Genomic DNA, 22738 nt, shown 5'->3' on the forward strand with positions numbered 1-22738 from the left:
CCGCTTTCTAACTTTTACCCAGCTAGCTACCTCACTTTCTTCAGCCTCCTCTCTGTCACCCTCCCCCTCATCTACCCCAAAGAGTGCTTGCTCGGTGAGAAGCAAACTTTTTTGCAAATTATCAATGCCTCTCAGTGTTGCAACTTGCCCATTTAGAGACTCGATTAGCGATTCCAAACGGGTAATTTGCTCACATCTGGAACAAATATATACACCCTTGAACGGCTGTTCCAGGACTGCATACATCATGCAAGATGTGCACTGGACTGCGTTGTCAATTGTGCAACACATACTAAATGGGGATTACACCACTAAAGCAAAAAAATACAATACAATGTAGTAATAAGATACAGGCTAATTGCAGTCCCCCACTGAAGTCCCTGAATCTAAAGTCACTTAATCTTAAGTCACGCACTTACGCAACCACACTTAATCAACCACGCGTCGCGGTCAAACTCGCGTTATAGATCTCCTTATATAAATATAAATGCAGCTCACTACACCAGCCTGGTTTGTTTCCCCTCTGGATTCAAAAGGGAAAGTATATTATAACATTGTACAAGGAAGGCAATCCATTAGAATATACATGAAGATTAAACGTAACCTTTAATAATTTTACTATGAGGGTCCATTCACACGTCCGTAAGTGTTTTGCGGATCCGCAAAACACTGACACCGGCAATGTGCATTCCGCAATTTGTGGACCGCACATCGCCGGCACTATAATAGAAAATGCCTAATCTTGTGTGCAATTGCGGACAAGAATAGGACATGTTCTATTTTTTTGCGGAAGTGCGGATCCGCGGATGCGGACAGCGCATTCTGGCCCTATTGAAAATGAATGGGTCTGCACCCGTTCCGCAAAATTGCGGAACAGATGCGGACCCATTTTGCGGACGTGTGAATGGAAAAGATATCCCTCAAAATGAAAATAAATGAAATTATTAAAGTTAACCAAAAAGCATAGATATGGTAGGCAATAACAAGTGCTCAGCGGCACTAAATCAGGTGCTCGGCGGCACCAAATCAGAAACCATATGTCCTACCACAATCCGTGGGGTTCCAGTGCACATCGATGAATCCAGGAGGGAAAGCAAAAAAACATCCATCCCTGGGCTAGATGATGATGTGGTATTGAAGGACAGGGTGGGCAAAGAACTGTCTCTGATATTACCCTACAGGGGGGTGCTGTTCTGGCCCTAATAGCCTAACCACAGACCACCCACCCTGATAAGAGCGACCCCATCCGGTACCTTACCCTATATAAAAATGGCCCTAGTAAGCCCCTAGCCCCTAGGCCCCTGACTTCCAGGTGATCACTGTATAGATCTATGTGTTTTGGACTCATTATAAAAGTATATTATAAGTATATCGCACCCCTCTGTGTATCACACATATCGATAGCACACCTATACTAGTGCTTAAAATGACTTTTGTGGCCCTATTAGCTAGCGTTTGGTGTCCCTAACAGCCTGTCCCTGCTCCACACAGCAACCTCTCCCTACACTGGCAAAACTGAATGTAAAATGAATGTAAAATGGCGGCCAGATCAGGTTTATTTATAAGGTAGGGGGTATGTCCATGTGCTGAAATGTCTCAATTGGCTGTTCTGTACCACCTGATGGATGTGTCATGGGTCAAAGTTCTTCACAATCTAAAAGAATATGGCGGGCGCGAATTTCTCCATATGTTCGCATGTTCGGCGAATCGCGAACAAGCAAAGTAAGCCGCGAAACGACCGCCGGGCGAACCGCAAGGCCATTTCTAACTGACATTGCTCTTCTTTTAACCACTTTATTGTTGTTGGGTTGTAATCGGCCACAGCTAATTATTTAAACGGCAAAACCATAAACATCAGAACCGAGCTATCTGCCAGCCGCTGGTCTCCCAGAGGGCAGTTCCGCCCATTTGCCTCCAACACCTCTCCGTTGTATTAACCTGCCACCAGCTGTGACTTACAAATTCAACCAGGCATGTACCTTGCCCACATAAAAGATTCCAACCGCAACCACATGAAGCCCCGAAATTGAAAAGTATAAACCTAACAGCCAACTTCAAGAGAGGGAGGGAGGGACACAGCGCTTCCGCTCAAAGAGGGAGAGAAGAGGCGGGACAGGGGCTTATATGTCCTGCTAGACGCCTGCCTCCTCCCCCCTTAAACCGGATCCCAGCATTAACCCAATAATAATCCTAGCCTGCATCCGCTAAATAGGGGCCAGGGGTAACCCATAACAAAAGTGGGGGAGGGGTAGGGGACCACCAGTCCCTGCCCACCCTCCCTAAACTGTCGGGTGGCCACCAGACTGTCAGTATAACCAGGAAAAAAGGGGGAGGGGGTTGAACTCTATTCTCCTTCTGGCCCCTTACAAATACCAAGAAACCCCTTCAAATAAGGACACTGACACTGCTCTTCTTTTAACCACTTTATTGTTGTTGGGTGGTTATCGGCCACAGCTAATTATTCAAACGGCAAAACCATAAACATCAGAACCGTGCGATCTGCCAGACGCTGGTCTCCCAGGGGGAAGTTCCGCTCATTTGCCTCCAACACCTCTCTGTTGTATTAACCTGCCGCCACGGGGGAGAACCGCACTCAAACGGGGCTCTGACCACCACCCAACAAAAACATGGCCTGCTCCACCCGACCTGAGAGGAAAATATCCAATCTGATATCGGAAAGATGAACCCCGTCTGGCCTCATCAACGAGCGATTATCAACTTCGAGCTGCCGGTGGCGAACCACCACACCTCCCCGGGACTTAACAAAGCGGGATATACGCGCATTCACCGTTCTCCTGCACCTCTCCACTGCATCCCCACCCTGCCATACAACACGTGGAACAACTTCGGACCACACCAGAGCCACTTCCCGAAAGAAGGACAGGAACCGCTCCAAATCAGACCGCATAAGGGTCAACAACTCAACCAGTGGCATGGAACCTATATTGTTTCCCCCTGCATGTATGACCAGAATCACCAGACCATTGGCTTGCAAGCCAATATCCACTACTTGGGAAAGGAGCTGCGACTATCTTAAGCCACGGATTCCTCTCCATGATACATCCACTTCCCAGAAACCGAGGGATCTCCCGCCAGGCCAGCAATCAGCTCTCTGTGCCGCCCAGAAAATATAGGAATGGCCGATTATCCATGCAACCGGCCGCCCCAGACCTGCAAGAAAACAGAATTAGAACCAAGCAGGCCACTGCACAAACCTTACACAAGAGGAACAATGCGGCTAACATCTTCTGAATTTTTTTTTACATTTACAACAAACGATCCAGCCTAATATATCTCGCAAAGCAAGCTGACTTCCATCTGCCAATTCTCATAACTTCCGATTCGGGTAAACCTGCCCTGGCCGCTTCTGCAGCCGCCCCAATCCGAAATGAATGAGTACCGAATTCCTTGGGATCCACCCCCACCAACTCTAAGCAAGACCGCAAAACCCTGGTGAACTGGAATTTGGTCATAGGGGAACCGTCTGCATGCGCAAAGAAATTGTGACCCGCCGGGCGCAGCGCACTATAGCAAGCTACCCCAGGAACCGGATGTAGAGGAATCCAGGTACCCCTACCAAACTGGTCTGTCTTAGAACCACTGACCCGGATTCTCAAAGAATCATTGCCTAGCACAACATCCTGACAAGATAGACCCCCCGATTTGCGACAAGAGGGGGTAACCAACTCACCCACCCACCCAGACGGCCGCAAAAAAGGCTATACTAAAACTACTCGAGAACAACGCTGTCTCAAATGGTGATGCGCAAACCTCAGGAAGCTTGGCAATAAGCCTACCTAGTAGGTTAAACGAGATCGGACGCCGACTCTCCTGTGACACAAACTCCTTCCTCCAACCCCTTAATGTCTGACGAATAATAAACTGCTTGGTTACATCTAACCAGCAGCGCAATCTGAAATGAAAGGCGATACCCGACAGGCGTTGCTGCGCGACCGCCGCAGATATGCGCGTAGCTCGCAAATGCAACAACCACTCAATTGTAACTTCCAAGCGCAGGTCATCTCGGGAGCCCACGTCTCTGTTGCCCACCATCTCCCACCACTCAGCCCACGCCTTACCATGCGCCTGCCATGTAGCAGTGGAGACTGAAGATCTGACCAGCGTCATCAGCTGCTGTCCACCAAATCCCACAGGTACGACGGGCATCTCTTGCCCTCCAGATCCGCTTATGGTAGAAAGGACCAAAAATCCTGCCAATGAAAACGGGAAAGGGCATCAGCAACTTTATTATCAACACCTGGAACATGACGAGCCCTAAAATAGATATTACGCTCGAGGCACCGCAGCACTAAATGCCGCAGCAAAGCCAAAACTGGGAGGGAAGAGGAAGACAAGCTGTTGATAGCGTAGACCACACTCAAATTGTCCGTCCCAAAAGAAACATGCCTGTTGGACAACCTGTCCCCCCATAATTCCACTGACACTATAATCGGGAACAACTCCAATAAAGTGAGGTTCTTACATAATCCAGAGGACCGCCATGAATCAGGCCACTCAGCAGCCTCCAAAATTGTCCCAAAACCTCATGACCCGGAAGCATCCGAAAACAGGGACAATTCGGAATTAGGGGTTACCCCGGATATGTAACAGGTGTGGCCATTGAAGGATTGTAAAAAGACCTTCCAAACCCGCAAGTCTTCCTTCAGTGAATTAATGAGTCAGATGCAATGCCAAGGAGATTTGACACCCCTGGTGGCTAATGACAAACGCCGGGGCGAAAACTCGTCCCATGTAGGGTAATCTACAGTACAGACCAAAAGTTTGGACACACCTTGTCATTCAAAGAGTTTTCTTTATTTTCATGACTATGAAGGCATCAAAACTATGAATTAACACATGTGGAATTATATACATAACAAAAAAGTGTGAAACAACTGAAAATATGTCATATTCTAGGTTCTTCACAGTAGCCACCTTTTGCTTTCATTACTGCTTTGCACACTCTTGGCATTCTCTTGATGAGCTTCAAGAGGTAGTCCCCTGAAATGGTCTTCCAACAGTCTTGAAGGAGTTCCCAGAGATGCTTAGCACTTGTTGGGCCTTTTGCCTTCACTCTGCGGTCCAGCTCACCCCAAACCATCTCGATTGGGTTCAGGTCCGGTGACGGTGGAGGCCAGGTCATCTTTCGCAGCACCCCATCACTCTCCTTCATGGTCAAATAGCCCTTACTTTCAAAGTTTTCCCAATTTTTCGGCTGACTGACTGACCTTCATTTCTTAAAGTAATGATAGCCACTCGTTTTTCTTTACTTAGCTGCTTTTTTCTTGCCATAATACAAATTCTAACAGTCTATTCAGTAGGACTATCAGCTGTGTATCCACCTGACTTCTCCTCAACGCCACTGATGGTCCCAACCCCATTTATAAGGCAAGAAATCCCACTTATTAAACTTGACAGGGCACACCTGTGAAGTGTAAACCATTTCAGGGGACTACCTCTTGAAGCTCATCAAGAGAATGCCAAGAGTGTGCAAAGCAGTAATCAAAGCAAAAGGTGGCTACTTTGAAGAACCTAGAATATGACATATTTTCAGTTGTTTCACACTTGTTTGTTATGTATATAATTCCACATGTGTTAATTCATAGTTTTGATGCCTTCAGTGTGAATCTACAATTTTCATAGTCATGAAAATAAAGAAAACTCTTTGAAGGTGTGTCCAAACATTTGGTCTGTACTGTACATGCAAACATAAAAGGCCCAAAAGAGACTAAAGCTGTAGGAGGGTAACTTTTTTGACTATTAAAAACCCATCAATCAAACCTATAAGCTTCTGAAGCTTTTCATGAGGCAACCGGAAAACCATGTCCACTGTGTCTATTTCGATACCCAAAAACGATAAACGCGTAACCGGTCCTTCAGTTTTTTCCGCGGAAATGGGAACCAACAAACTGAGCCATTTTCTCCCAAAAAAATATTCAGCAAGAACAAGCAACCGTTACCTGATCCCGGGGAACAAAAAGAAAGTAATCTAAATAATGCAGAACTGATGTAGAGCCTCATAACGAACGACCCATTCTAGGAAAGAACCAAACAGCTCAAAATAATGACACGAAATGGAGCAACCCATAGGGAGACACGTATCATAGTAAAACTGGCTGTCCACACAGCAACATAGCAAGTGAAAACAATCAGGGTGAACAGGGAGAAGGCGGAAGGCCGATTCAATATCCGTCTTGGCCAGGAGAGCCCCCTTGCCAGCCTCCCTGACAAAAGCAACCGCCCCCGGTCAAAGGAGACATAAGACACAGAAGTGTCCTTTGGACCAATGGCATCATTCACCGATGAGCCCTTTGGGTAGGATAGGTGATGTATCAGTCTGAACTTACCCAGTTCTTTCTTAGGGACCACGCCAAGCGGGGAGACCCGTAGATTAGGGAATGGTACCTAAGCAAACGGACCCTTAATCCTACCCAAAGAAACCTCCTTATAGACCTTTTCCCTAAGGACCTCTGGAAGCTCACGAGCCGATTTCAGGTTATCAGAAAAAAACGGGAAACGGTTAAGAACAAAGGGGATAAAAAACCCAAAGGAAACACCAAACCGGGGTTGGGAAGCCGCCTGTTTATTGGGGTATCTGTCTAACCAGGGGCCCATATCTACCACGCTCACCGGGGTCCTTATAGCTATGTTCAAAATGCTTGGCAAGCTTAACGGGGGGGGGGGGGGGGGCGGCTGCACTTACTAGCTGGGTGAGGGCCGCCGCAGGCACTCATGTTTAAATCTACACAGACCGGCGAACCTGCAGTTCCACTCGTTAAACAACCAGCAAGACCAGGGGGCGGCGGACGGCCACCGGTCCATGGGAAGACGATCCCCCTGAACTAGCAGCCGCCGCTGGAAAGGGAGAGGGTCTCTGTGCCAACATTAATCTCAACCACACATCCGTAGCTTTTACCCCCCATCCAATCTCGGGTTGTAATGCTAAACGACAACAGAACTCCTCATCATACCGCCACCAAGCGCTACCCCATGAGATTTGTAAGCGCTATAGATTATATCCTGATAAATGAAAAGTTCGGAACACCGCTCAGGATGACGCTGCGCCATAATGCAACTCAAAACAGAGAAGGCCTGCAACCAATTGTTCATGGTCTTAGCCTCTCTGGGTCTGCGCTCAGAAGGTTTATCTGAGAAACGCCTCTCCTTGTCCACTGTATGTTGGTCCACTGATATGAGGGACCAAACATCCACATACTGATTAGCCCACACTTTATCCCGCACGGTTTTGTCCAGGTGGGTGCCAAGAAGGCTAACCCCACAATAGCACGAATCCTTGTGTACCCCCACCAACACGGGCGCCTGCTTAAAGGGATTCTGTCACCAGGTTTCACCCCCTCCAGATAAAAATATGGTTATGTTCAAGGAGCTTTCACGATTCCTAATGTGGTCTTATAAACGTAATCTGTAGGCTCATTTTGCTAAAAAAAAACGCTACTACTAACCTGTCATTCAACAAAATAAGGTGCCCAAGGGGATGTAAATGGATCCAAGCTGCCGCCCGCACCCGCCGCCGTTCGTGCCCAGCTCCGCCTTTCCCGACCTCAGCGCCGCCTCATAATCCTGTGTGACGCCTCCGGCTCTCCCTCCCTCCCCCCTCCTTCTGCTCTAACATCTCGCGCGTGCGCACAGGGCTCTGCCAGTGTGCAGGTCATCGAGAGGTTGAGCGAAGTGCCAGCGCATGCGCACTTCGCTCTATGAAGCCGAACGGAGACGTCCGCACGGGCGCATCAGGCAGAGCCCTGTGCGCATGCGCGAGATGTTAGAGCAGAAGGAGGGGGGAGGGAGGGAGAGCCTGAGGCGTCACACAGGATTATGAGGCGGCGCTGAGGTCGGGAAAGGCGGAGCTGGGCACGAACGGCGGCGGGTGCGGGCGGCAGCTTGGATCCATTTACATCCCCTTGGGCACCTTATTTTGTTGAATGACAGGTTAGTAATAGCGTTTTTTTTTAGCAAAATGAGCCTACAGATTACATTTATAAGACCACATTAGGAATCGTGAAAGCTCCCTGAACATAACCATATTTTTATCTGGAGGGGGTGAAACCTGGTGACAGAATCCCTTTAACACTGGGAGGAGGGGGCGCTTGAGCTTGGGTAGGCTGTTACAACCGCTCCAACAGCGTCTTTAACAACTCAGCTGTGTTCGCATCCCCAGTACCCGCCCCCCACGCTCCCGTAAATTGGTACTCACCGGACGAAGACGGGAGTGGCACCACTGGAGGAACAGGCACCGGAACCTCGGGCTAAAGAGACATCGCTGGAACCAGGCTACGAACTCTTGCGAGGCGAACGCGTTGTTCGACCAGACTCCACGGAGGCTGCTAACGACCCTTCAGAGGAAGACGGCAAGCGCCACCTGGAGGATCTGGAGTTCCTGCTCCATGCCGAGTCACCAGACCTGCGGCGGGAGTGACGCCTGCGGGAACCGCGCCGACCGCGTCTCCTGCTCTCCTGAGAGGAGGATGAAGAACTAGACCGAACCCTGCGCTGGCGTGACCGCTGGGGAGTTGGGGGGTACTGTCAGCGTATGGGTACTCAACGCAGGGGTGGGAGAGGGGCCCAACTGCGCTCCACTATCAATTGAAGAGGGGGGGCGACATCACCTAACGCTGACGGTGGGGACAAAGCCCCCTCAGCATGTAACTGCCCCGGGAGTACAGGGGGCACCAAGGGCTGGGATGCTGGAGGAGTTAAGGGGAGACCCTGTGACGAGGAGCTGCTCGCTTGCGCTCCCATGTTGTGCACTACATTAGTGTCCCACGCCGCACTCACACAAGCGGCAGCAGGACGGGACACGTGAAGAGAGGAGGCAGGAAGGGGCGGAGCTTCCGCTGGCACGGCAGCACAGGGAACCTGCCGGCCAGCTTCAATCACACCAGCGCTGTTAGCAGCGCTTAAGGTACGAGGTGAAGAGGGGGAAACTGTGCCCGAGCCTAGCGGGGGGCGGATACGCCGAGCGGACCGCCTGCCCCCGGCTGAAGCCCTGGAGCCGGACATTAATGGGACCACATCCCCAGCGGTGCACTCCAAACCAGGTGAGGAGGAAGGCTGGGGAGGACCGAGGCTGCTCATAAAGGAGCGCAGCCATCCCTCACCCCCCTTCGCCATTCTCGCCATCAAAGCCTCCCTCAGGGTGGCGTCTCCTGCGGCCATCTCTATGCGGACAGAGCGCTCAGCTTACCCTACACAGCGCTTCCGCTCAAAGAGGGAGAGAAGAGGCGGGACAGGGGCTTATATGTCCTGCTAGATGCCCGCCTCCTCCCCCCTTAAACCGGATCTCAGCATTAACCCCATATTAACCTTAGTCTGCATCCGCTAAACAGGGGCGAGGGGTAACCCATAACAAAGGTGGGGGAGGGGGAGGGGACCACCAGTCCCTGCCCACCCTCCCTAAACTGTCGGGTGGCCACCATGCCAATGGATAGATCTGTCATTACTGACAATGACTATTTATCATCTCCCAATAATGCTACGGCAGCTGTCTGCCTGTCCATTATGTTCTGTACTGCTAATGATGATGCAGCTACTACTAGCCTTACTGCCAATACTACTGCTCATACACAGCCATCTCCTGCCTTGTGCATCATGTCCCATACTGTGCTGCCGCAGCTGCTATTACCACTGCTACTGGGATCATTGTCATTGTTTAGGATCATTGTCTTGTTCAAAGATAAACCTTCGGCCCAGTCTGAATTCCAGAGCACTCTGGATCAGGTTTTCATTAGGAATATATCTGGATTTTGCTGCATCCAGCTTTCCCTTAACCTTGACCAGTCTCCCTGTCCCAGCCCAACGCCAAAAAGTTCCATCTTGGCATCATTAAACCAGATAATTTTGTTTCTCACAGTCTGAGGGTTCTTTAGATTCTTTTTTGTAAACTTTTTGTGTCTTTTACTGAGGAGAGGTTTTTTTCTGGACACTCTGCCATAAAGCTCAGATTGGTGGAATGCTGCAGTGATGGTTAACCTTCTGGAAGTTTTTCCCATCTGTACATAGGTTCTTTGGAGTTAAACAAGATTGAGCATTGGGTTCTTTGGCACCTTTCTTACCAAGGCCCTTTTACTTCAATTACTTAGCTTGGTGGGGCAGCCAGCTTTGGGAAGAGCCCTGGTTGTTTCAAACATCTTCCATTTAAGAATTATGGATGCCACTGTCCTCTTTGGAATTTTCAGTGCAGCAGAATTTTTTGTACCCTTCTCCAGATCTTTGCCTCCAGACAATCCTATCTCTGATCTCTACAGGCAAATCTTTCCTCCACATGGCTTGGTTTTTGCTCTGATATGCATTGTCAGCTGTGAGCCCTTACATAGACAGGGTGTATCTTTCCAAATCAACTGAATCTACCACAGGTGGACTCCAATCAAGGAGTAGAAACATCTCAAAGATGTTCAAGAGAAATGGGAGGCCCCCAGAGCTAAATTTCAAGTGTCATAGCAAAGGGTCCGAATACAATGTCCATGTGAAATTATAGTTTTTCCTTTTTAATAAATTTGAAAACATTTCTTAGTTTTTGTATTATTATGTTTTATATTTTATTGGATACTTCTGGCTGTTGGTTTCAGTAAGTATGTGTATGGCAAAGGTTGTTATGAGTGGGCTGGTCTTACTTACTGCCAGGAGGAGTTCCTTTGAAGACATACCAGAGAAAGGAAGCACATTGTAGCGCTCCTGCTTCTGGAAAAGGTTCCCCAGAGAGATCAGCTATATTAAGTACTCAAGTGAATCCTTGAGAAGACAGGCAGCACAGTGGACAACTATATCCAGCATCAAAGACACTGCTGTAATGTGAGGGACTACAGCTAAAACATCCGCTACCCAGAATACTACTACTAGGCCAGTATAATACAAGTGCTAAACTGCAGCCAACCAACTTGCCTCCCTATTCCTTACTGGTGCCAGAAGATTGCACTTAAAATCTGCTGCTATTGAACGCATTTGAAGTTCTACATTGTAATCAATAAAATAGACTTTTGCACATTTAATTCTAGCCTCATTCTTTAATACTACGTTTCCACTGCATTAATCCCCAATAGGGATGTCCCGATACCGATACCAGTATCGGTATCGGGACCGATACCGGGCATTTGCACGAGTACATGTACTCGTGCAAATGTCCTCGATACCACTGCCGATACCTGTGCGCCGCTTCTAAATGTGTCTGTGTCCGTCCGCGGCCCCTGCATCTCGCACAGCTAACAGCTTCAGAGGCAGCAGCAGGCAGTGTAATAGGAGCCTACAGTGGAAGCTAGCGCCGCCCCTCCCCGCCCTCCAACCAATCAGAGGCAACCAGCACTGACTCACAGCACAGGGAGCGTAGTGCAGGGACTCGTCTGACAGTTTATTAGTTAAAAGAATCGAATGAGTCACAGACCGTGTCACCGAGTCCCTGCCAGGCCTCCTGCTCTGTGGCTCCCTGTAAGTCCGTCCGGGGGGAAGGGGGGCATTATTAGCATAGCATGTAGTGGAGCTGGGTGTGTACAGGGTGCATGTAGCAGAACAGGAAGCCTGGCAGGGACTTGGTGACACAGTCTCTGACTCATTTGATTCTTTTAACTAATAAACTCTCAGACGATTCTCTGAGTCCCTGCAATAACTATACATTGTAATTACATCAGTCTGCTCCACTGCATTCACTGCAGCAGAGCTGTGTTTGCCAGGAGCGAGTCCCTCTAAAGGTGTTGTGTCTGTCTTCTATGGCCCTGGTCCTTCCCTTCCTGCCTGCAAGCTGCACATTGATCTCTAAAAGCAGGCATTAGGGCAAGAAGAAATATACATTACTGTATGATGGCCACAAGACTATTATACTGAGGAGGGAGGGGCTTCAAAAATTGTTGTCCGGACTCCTTACAGTAGCGTCTCCTTGTGGCCCTCATACAGTATAACGTCTCCTTGTGGCCCCCATACAGTATAACGTCTCCTTGTGGCTGCCCCCATACAGTGTAACGTCTCCTTGTGGCCGCCCCATACAGTGTAACGTCTCCTTGTGGCTGCCCCCCATACAGTGTAACGTCTCCTTGTGGCCGCCCCATACAGTGTAACGTCTCCTTGTGGCTGCCCCCATACAGTGTAACGTCTCCTTGTGGCTGCCCCCATACAGTGTAACGTCTCCTTGTGGCTGCCCCCATACAGTGTAACGTCTCCTTGTGGCCGCCCCATACAGTGTAACGTCTCCTTGTGGCCGCCCCATACAGTGTAACGTCTCCTTGTGGCCGCCCCATACAGTGTAACGTCTCCTTGTGGCTGCCCCCATTCAGTATAACATCTCCTTGTAGCTGCCCCCATACAGTATAACGTCTCCTTGTAGCTGCCCCCATACAGTATAACGTCTCCTTGTGGCCGCCCCCATACAGTGTAACGTCTCCTCGTGGCCGCCCCATACAGTGTAACTTCTCCTTGTGGCTGCCCCCATACAGTGTAACGTCTCCTTGTGGCCGCCCCATACAGTGTAACGTCTCCTTGTGGCCGCCCCATACAGTGTAACGTCTCCTTGTGGCTGCCCCCATACAGTATAATGTCTCCTTGTGGCTGCCCCCATACAGTATAACAGGGGTGGCCAACCTTACAGACACAAAGAGCCAGAAAAAAAATCGTATGACTGCCAAGAGCCACAAGCTATCCGTTTACACAAATATGCGTGCACACGACAGTATTACTGCAATTGAGTTATCAAACATTTAAAAGTGCATTTAAACCACCTTTCCTACCTGTAATGTAGACAGCTTTAGTGAGACTTCTGGCAATCTTTGTTTTTTACAATGTGTTTCAAGATTTCTCAGATGACCACCTCATGCTCAGATGATCACCCATGCTCAGATGACCGCCCATGCTCAGATGACCGCCCATGCTCAGATGACCGCCTTATGCTCAGATGACTGCCTTATTATCAGATGACCGCCCATGCTCAGATGACGCCCCATGCTCAGATGACCGCCTTATTACCAGATGACGCCCCATGCTCAGATGACGCCCCATGCTCAGATGACGCCCCATGCTCAGATGACCGCCTTATTATCAGATGACCACCCCATGCTCAGATGACTGCCCCATGCTCAGATGACTGCCCCATGCTCAGATGACCGCCTTATTACCAGATGACGCCCCATGCTTAGATGACACCCCATGCTCAGATGACGCCCCATGCTCAGATGACGCCCCATGCTCAGATGCTCAGGGGTGATTTGACATAGGGGAGATGTGAGCATGGGGTGTCTGATTTTTTGTGTCTTATGTGAGCACTGGGTCTGATGAGGATTTGGGGGTCTTATCTGAGCTCATACTACTCCCATGTCAGATAAGACCCCCAGATCAGTACTTTAATAAAATAAAACTGTTTAGGAGGCTTATCCTACCTCTGCTGCCGCTGCTCTGAAGACTGTCCACAGTGACCTGACGTGCACAGTGTCAGGTCAGAGCGCGGGCCTGCATGAATTAAGGGGGGGGGGGGGTGCACTGCGCCACCAATGACAACCTTTAATACAGATACAGGGGGCGGGTGCCGGCAGAATCACATAGCCGACACCTGGCCTCTATGCTGCGTTCCCCGGCACTTAACCTCTCAGGTGCGGGCTATATGATTCTGCAGCCAGAACCCGCCTCCTGTATTTGAATAAATGAGTGAGTTAACATCATTGGTGGCAGTGGAAACAGCCCCTCCCCTCCTCTTCCCCTCTGCATTCTCATTGGTGGCAGCGGCAGCAGCACAGGGAGGAGGAGGGGACTGCTTTCTTCCTCCTTCTCCCCTGTGCTGCTAATATTTTGAAAACCTGCGATATCCCTGGCCCGCTCCCCTGCGAGACGCATATGTAGAGGAGACCGCGCTCCTCTGAGAGCCGCAAGTGAAGGTCCGAGGAGCCGCATGCGGCTCGTGAGCCGCGGGTTGGCCACCCCTGCAGTATAACGTCTCCTTGTGGCCCCCATACAGTATAACGTCTCCTTGTGGCTGCCCCCATACAGTATAACATCTCCTTGTGGCTGCCCCCATACAGTATAACATCTCCTTGTGGCTGCCCCCATACAGTATAATGTCTCCTTGTGGCTGCCCCCATACAGTATAATGTCTCCTTGTGGCTGCCCCCATACAGTATAATTGTAGAAAAGAAGATGGCTTCGGCAGCATTCCGCAATATCAAAAATACTTTAATCGTACCTCCAGACACAGATGGCAACGAACGTTTCGACTGTGTAGCAGTCTTTGTCAAGCCTAATGACACAAAATCTGATAGGCATATATATACCCCCCTCATATAAAATACACACCCCGTTACATCATTAGTGCAGATCACTACACAATAGGATACACATGTTCATACTTTAACTCACAGCTAACGACATGTCCAACGAACTCGTGTAGTTCTCCTCGGCGTTCCCTTATCTGTAATGCGCAGTCGCGTCTCAACCCATCTAAAACCCGGAAGTATCATACGTCGCCATGGCGCCCGGAGGTGCACGTGTCTCTAGCCAATGAGCTGCCAGAGGGCCTCACTGACGTCACAGACTGCGCGTCAACCTCGTAACACTCACCCAAGAGCGCACATCCGTGCGTCGATGGCGTGGGTCACATGAGGTACGCAGCCAGTAACAACATCGCGCAGGTACCGGCGCCATGACAACGAAGACGCCACGATCCACGCTGCTTACTGTGGAGTAAATATGTGCTATCCGTATCCAAAATGAACTGGTTTGTGCAACATATAGACAACACAGATAATAGCCCGATTACAGAGGGACATCAAGCCGGACTGTACATATTCATGATCATAACAGGTATAGGGCAAAAACATATCATAGCAAGTACAGATAGCAATACAAACAGTGTATCCCATGTATACTTCACATATGGATCATCATCATAGCACTTTGACATATAAATTTGGGGACCAATCCCCCGGTGGATGCGCTACATATAGGTTAAAATCATAATGTCCCTATACTAAGAGGACAAAACAATGACACACATCAATCGATGGATGAGACATTGAACTCTAGATTCAAACCAAAGGGTTGAAGGGACCTAAGGGTATGGATCCATTTAAGTTCCTTTTTCCTCAGGATTCCCTTCCTGTCCCCACCCCTTCTCAAATATCCCACGCTATCAATAGCCCGAAATCTCAATTGATTGATAGAATGTTTGCAATCAATGAAGTGTTTGGCAACCGGTTTGTCGAGTGCACCTGTTCTTATTGTACTTTTATGTTTATTAATTCTTTCCCTCAATTCCATCGTAGTCTCCCCCACATAGATCAAGCTACATGGGCACTGTATCATGTAAACCACATCTGTGGACTTACATGTATAGTGACCCTTGATTTTGAACCGTTTACCACTATAGGGATGTGTAAAACCGTCGCCTTTCATGATGCCACCACAGTTGCAACAGGAAAGGCAAGGGAAATTACCATTCCTCATTGGTGCTAGTCTTTTCTGTCTTTCGATGTCCTTACCCCCTATATCCGCTTTCACCAATCTATCCCGTAGGTTGGGGCTCCGTTTGTATGCCATCATTGGGGGAACTGAAAATTCAGTGACTGTAGGCAATCCTTTCTGCAGGATCTGCCATTCCTGACGTAGGATGGTGGCTATATTGCCGCTATCACTCCCAAAGATGGATACAAATGGAATTCGGGGGGTCTCATGTTTCTGTGGTTTCTTTACCAAAGTGGAACAACGTTCCATAGATGTAATCCTATGCTTGGTACGGTTAATCAATTTGGTGGGATAACCTCTCTTACTAAACTTATCGCACATCTCATCAACTCTGAATTCAAAGAGGGTGTCATCTGATACGATGCGACGTACTCTAAGTAATTGACTCCACGGAAGGGAGCTTACCATATTCTGAGGGTGACTACTGTCATACATTAACAAGGTGTTCTTGTCTGTAGGTTTTTGGAAGAGATCAGTACAGATCCTTCCATTGAGCACCTGAACTCGGACGTCAAGGAACTGCAGCTCACGGGCAGAATGCATCACGGTGAACTGCAGGTCCCGGACCCCAGAGTTCAGGTGCGCATGGAACTCATCCAACTCAGGCACAGTCCCCGTCCAAATCAAGAAAATGTCGTCGATGTAGCGCCACCAGCACAGGACTCTCTCAAAAAATGTGGAGTGATACACCAGCCGATCCTCCACCTCCGCCATGAAGATGTTTGCGTAGGTGGGGGCCACATTGGACCCCATCGCCACACCCCGCTTTTGCTGGTAGAAGGTGTCCCCGAAGAGAAAATAATTCCTCCTCAGGACCACCTCCAGGAGGGCGAGGATCAGCCGGCGCGCCCCAGGAGAGAGCCCTGTGCCGGCCAGGGCCACATCGACGACATTTAGACCATAAGAGTGATCAATGGATGTATACAGGGATACAACATCAAAACTCACAAGCAAAAACTCCGCCGGCAAATCAAGTGAATTCAGCTTTGTCAAGAAATGGCCAGTATCACTGATATAGGAGGGAGCCGTGGTCGCGTGGATCCGCAACACTTTGTCCAAAAAGATGGATACAGGATTAAAGATGGAACCCCTGCCCGACACTATAGGTCGGCCAGGGGGATCCACAAGACTCTTGTGGATCTTTGGTAATACATATATCACAGGGGTGATCGGATGGCTCACCCGCAGAAAGCTGTTTAGTTCATCGTCAATGACTCCTTGACTAAGAGCCTCATCCAATAACACCCCTATGATATCTGCTATGTCCCACCTCGGATCCTTGCCCAACATCTCATAGACATTAATATCTCCTACCTGTCTTTTGATCTCATCAATATATTTACAGGTGTCCATCACGACCACGGCGCCCCCCTTGTCAGCTGGCTTGATCGTCAATTGCTTGTTGTGTTCCAGTTCAAGAACAGCCCGCCTCTCATCTTGAGATAGGTTGTGTTTGAACTGGTGGGTTCCCTCCACCCTCAATTGCTCGATCCGTTTCCTGACAAAGCTGATGTAGGTTTCAATCACATGGTTGTTTTGCGGTGGAGTAAAGTGACTTTTATTGCGTAAATCGATATTGATATCGAATATTGATGTACCTATTAGTCAACTTGATGTTTCCACTGATACCTTAATGTGCAAAAACTTCGATTTACGCAATAAAAGTCACTTTACTCCACCGCAAAACAACCATGTGATTGAAACCTACATCAGCTTTGTCAGGAAACGGATCGAGCAATTGAGGGTGGAGGGAACCCACCAGTTCAAACACAACCTATCTCAAGATGAGAGGCGGGCTGTTCTTGAACTGGAACACAACAAGCAATTGACGATCAAGCCAGCTGACAAGGGGGGCGCCGTGGTCGTGATGGACACCTGTAAATATATTGATGAGATCAAAAGACAGGTAGGAGATATTAATGTCTATGAGATGTTGGGCAAGGATCCGAGGTGGGACATAGCAGATATCATAGGGGTGTTATTGGATGAGGCTCTTAGTCAAGGAGTCATTGACGATGAACTAAACAGCTTTCTGCGGGTGAGCCATCCGATCACCCCTGTGATATATGTATTACCAAAGATCCACAAGAGTCTTGTGGATCCCCCTGGCCGACCTATAGTGTCGGGCAGGGGTTCCATCTTTAATCCTGTATCCATCTTTTTGGACAAAGTGTTGCGGATCCACGCGACCACGGCTCCCTCCTATATCAGTGATACTGGCCATTTCTTGACAAAGCTGAATTCACTTGATTTGCCGGCGGAGTTTTTGCTTGTGAGTTTTGATGTTGTATCCCTGTATACATCCATTGATCACTCTTATGGTCTAAATGTCGTCGATGTGGCCCTGGCCGGCACAGGGCTCTCTCCTGGGGCGCGCCGGCTGATCCTCGCCCTCCTGGAGGTGGTCCTGAGGAGGAATTATTTTCTCTTCGGGGACACCTTCTACCAGCAAAAGCGGGGTGTGGCGATGGGGTCCAATGTGGCCCCCACCTACGCAAACATCTTCATGGCGGAGGTGGAGGATCGGCTGGTGTATCACTCCACATTTTTTGAGAGAGTCCTGTGCTGGTGGCGCTACATCGACGACATTTTCTTGATTTGGACGGGGACTGTGCCTGAGTTGGATGAGTTCCATGCGCACCTGAACTCTGGGGTCCGGGACCTGCAGTTCACCGTGATGCATTCTGCCCGTGAGCTGCAGTTCCTTGACGTCCGAGTTCAGGTGCTCAATGGAAGGATCTGTACTGATCTCTTCCAAAAACCTACAGACAAGAACACCTTGTTAATGTATGACAGTAGTCACCCTCAGAATATGGTAAGCTCCCTTCCGTGGAGTCAATTACTTAGAGTACGTCGCATCGTATCAGATGACACCCTCTTTGAATTCAGAGTTGATGAGATGTGCGATAAGTTTAGTAAGAGAGGTTATCCCACCAAATTGATTAACCGTACCAAGCATAGGATTACATCTATGGAACGTTGTTCCACTTTGGTAAAGAAACCACAGAAACATGAGACCCCCCGAATTCCATTTGTATCCATCTTTGGGAGTGATAGCGGCAATATAGCCACCATCCTACGTCAGGAATGGCAGATCCTGCAGAAAGGATTGCCTACAGTCACTGAATTTTCAGTTCCCCCAATGATGGCATACAAACGGAGCCCCAACCTACGGGATAGATTGGTGAAAGCGGATATAGGGGGTAAGGACATCGAAAGACAGAAAAGACTAGCACCAATGAGGAATGGTAATTTCCCTTGCCTTTCCTGTTGCAACTGTGGTGGCATCATGAAAGGCGACGGTTTTACACATCCCTATAGTGGTAAACGGTTCAAAATCAAGGGTCACTATACATGTAAGTCCACAGATGTGGTTTACATGATACAGTGCCCATGTAGCTTGATCTATGTGGGGGAGACTACGATGGAATTGAGGGAAAGAATTAATAAACATAAAAGTACAATAAGAACAGGTGCACTCGACAAACCGGTTGCCAAACACTTCATTGATTGCAAACATTCTATCAATCAATTGAGATTTCGGGCTATTGATAGCGTGGGATATTTGAGAAGGGGTGGGGACAGGAAGGGAATCCTGAGGAAAAAGGAACTTAAATGGATCCATACCCTTAGGTCCCTTCAACCCTTTGGTTTGAATCTAGAGTTCAATGTCTCATCCATCGATTGATGTGTGTCATTGTTTTGTCCTCTTAGTATAGGGACATTATGATTTTAACCTATATGTAGCGCATCCACCGGGGGATTGGTCCCCAAATTTATATGTCAAAGTGCTATGATGATGATCCATATGTGAAGTATACATGGGATACACTGTTTGTATTGCTATCTGTACTTGCTATGATATGTTTTTGCCCTATACCTGTTATGATCATGAATATGTACAGTCCGGCTTGATGTCCCTCTGTAATCGGGCTATTATCTGTGTTGTCTATATGTTGCACAAACCAGTTCATTTTGGATACGGATAGCACATATTTACTCCACAGTAAGCAGCGTGGATCGTGGCGTCTTCGTTGTCATGGCGCCGGTACCTGCGCGATGTTGTTACTGGCTGCGTACCTCATGTGACCCACGCCATCGACGCACGGATGTGCGCTCTTGGGTGAGTGTTACGAGGTTGACGCGCAGTCTGTGACGTCAGTGAGGCCCTCTGGCAGCTCATTGGCTAGAGACACGTGCACCTCCGGGCGCCATGGCGACGTATGATACTTCCGGGTTTTAGATGGGTTGAGACGCGACTGCGCATTACAGATAAGGGAACGCCGAGGAGAACTACACGAGTTCGTTGGACATGTCGTTAGCTGTGAGTTAAAGTATGAACATGTGTATCCTATTGTGTAGTGATCTGCACTAATGATGTAACGGGGTGTGTATTTTATATGAGGGGGGTATATATATGCCTATCAGATTTTGTGTCATTAGGCTTGACAAAGACTGCTACACAGTCGAAACGTTCGTTGCCATCTGTGTCTGGAGGTACGATTAAAGTATTTTTGATATTGCGGAATGCTGCCGAAGCCATCTTCTTTTCTACACGTATACGATTTGGCCTGATGGATCAAGGGCCTACGGTTAGGCTGCTGCATTGACATAGACGCATTATCCTGAGACCGCACAGTGCTGCTTCTACACTATTATTTGCCCATACAGTATAATGTCTCCTTGTGGCTGCCCCCATACAGTATAACGTCTCCTTGTGGCTTCCCCCATACAGTATAACCTCTCCTTGTGGCTGCCCCCATACAGTATAACGTCTTTGTGGCCCCCATACAGTATAACGTCTTTGTGGCCCCCATACAGTATAATGTCTCCTTGGAATGTTATAGTTCTGTTTTTGGGCCTTTTGGTTGGTCAGTGGTCAGAAAATACATGTGTGTGTATTTTATTGTTAAAATTAGTATCGGTAATTGGTATCGGTGAGTACTTAAATAAAAGTATCGGTACTCGTACTCAGTCTTAAAAAAATGGTATCGGGGCATCCCTAATCCCCAAGGAGCAATGATCTGAGGGAGTACATCATGGCACAGCACTTCTTCAGAGCCACTACCACTCTCATCCTCTACACCACCTCTTCTGGTTATTTCATGAACTTTTAACCTAGTAAATATGTATATAACCTTATTATGAAACACAGAGACTGTAAACTAATTGATAATATATTTCCTCCCAACAAAGGTCAACTATTTGTGATAATTTTTATCAAGCACTAAAAATGATTCAGATTAACACTAAGACTGAATTCTAGTGTAGAAAATGAATATCACAGACACTGGCTAATGCACAGCTAGCATGACTGAATAGACAAGGGCGTAATAATCATGGTAGCAGGGGGTGCAACTACGACCAGGACTGAAGGAGGAAAAGGAGGGCTCAGGCCCATTGCTAACCAGGCAATCACTATTTTCAACTGTACCTACATCCTTAGGATCTGGACTCAGTTAATAGCTATGGCATAGCAGAGACCCTTAGGCTCCCTGCCCTGCCACTTACTCTGGTAAGCCACAGGCTGCTTTAGGCCTATGGCCTACCAGAGATCAGAACTAAGGATGAGCGAATCTACTTTGTATGAAACATCCAAAGTCAATTCGCATAACACTTTGTTTGAATACTGTACGGAGCGAGCACTCCGTACAGTATTAGATTGTATTGGCTCCTATGAGCTAAAGTTATTACTTCGCGAAGTTTCACGAGACTTTGCATAATAACTTTATAAATAGTGTTGAGCGAACAGTTCGAGCATAGTTCGGGTCCGTACCGAATTTTGGGGTGTTCGTGACACGGACCCGAACCCGAACTTTTTCGTAAAAGTTCGGGTTCGGGTTCGTCGTTCGGCATGTATTTTGGCGCATTTTGAAAGGCTGCAAAACAGCCAATCAACATGCATCATACTACTTGCCCTAAGATGCCATCGCAGCCATGCCTACTATTGGCAAGGCTGTGATTGGCCAAGTGCAGCATGTGACTCAGCCTCTTTATAAGCTTGTGCGCACGTCGGGACGTGCTCACTCCCGATGTGAATAGAACAGGGATAGACGCAGCTGATGCTAGGGCGAGAATAGGCAGGGATAATTGAATAACTGGAAGCAAATTTCTCTCCTCCACCTGTGATTCATCTGAACAACTGCAGCTGAGCTGCTTTTTTGATAGGGATTGGCTATTTTTAGAGTGGCCAGAGTGATTTTTCCATCCACATGTACCTGGGCTGACCGCCGGCCGCCATTTTGCGACTTGTAGTGCTGCAGCAGAAGCTGCCACAGTGTGCATTCCAAAGCTCCAAACAAGTCAGACATCTACACCTGGGATTCAGACCAATAGCGATTTAGCAGCACAGTCCAAGGCTATTTTTTTTAAAGGTTGTGCAGACCATTTTGTGGCACATGTTACTGGGCTGATAGGCGGCGGCCATCTTGGGACTAGTGCTGCAGCACAATCTCTCCCAACGTCCATTAATCACTTGTAATAGTGGTCTGTGCCATAGAAATCCTACATCAGGGACTTGGGTGTGATTGTGTCACCCCTACTAATACCAGTCCACCTGTAATCCATACAGTGAAAAGCCATAAAGTATTCCAGTGAGGGAATTTTTTTTTTATTTAAAAAAGGCCAAGTTAGTTTATCTGGCGTTCAATATACTAGATACAGTTAGGCCTGCGTTTCATACATCTGGAATTAGCAAACTAATGTGCTGGGGTTGGGAAAACATATATGTACCCATACTAGAATCTGTCAAAGAAAGCGGTACTCACATATAACAGTCATTCCATCTGTAATCCATACAGTCAAAAGACTGAAAGTATTCCAGTGAGGGGATTTTTTTTATTTAAAAAAGGCCAAGTTAGTTTATCTGGCGTTCAATATACTAGATACAGTTAGGCCTGCGTTTCATACATCTGGAATTAGCAAACTAATGTGCTGGGGTTGGGAAAACATATATGTACCCATACTAGAATCTGTCAAAGAAAGCGGTACTCACATATAACAGTCATTCCATCTGTAATCCATACAGTCAAAAGACTGAAAGTATTCCAGTGAGGGAATTTTTTTTATTTAAAAAAGGCCAAGTTAGTTTATCTGGCGTTCAATATACTAGATACAGTTAGGCCTGCGTTTCATACATCTGGAATTAGCAAACTAATGTGCTGGGGTTGGGAAAACATATATGTACCCATACTAGAATCTGTCAAAGAAAGCGGTACTCACATATAACAGTCATTCCATCTGTAATCCATACAGTCAAAAGACTGAAAGTATTCCAGTGAGGGGATTTTTTTTA

This window comes from Bufo bufo, chromosome 2 (genome assembly GCF_905171765.1).
Source record: "Bufo bufo chromosome 2, aBufBuf1.1, whole genome shotgun sequence".
In the NCBI taxonomy this organism is placed as follows: domain Eukaryota; kingdom Metazoa; phylum Chordata; class Amphibia; order Anura; family Bufonidae; genus Bufo; species Bufo bufo.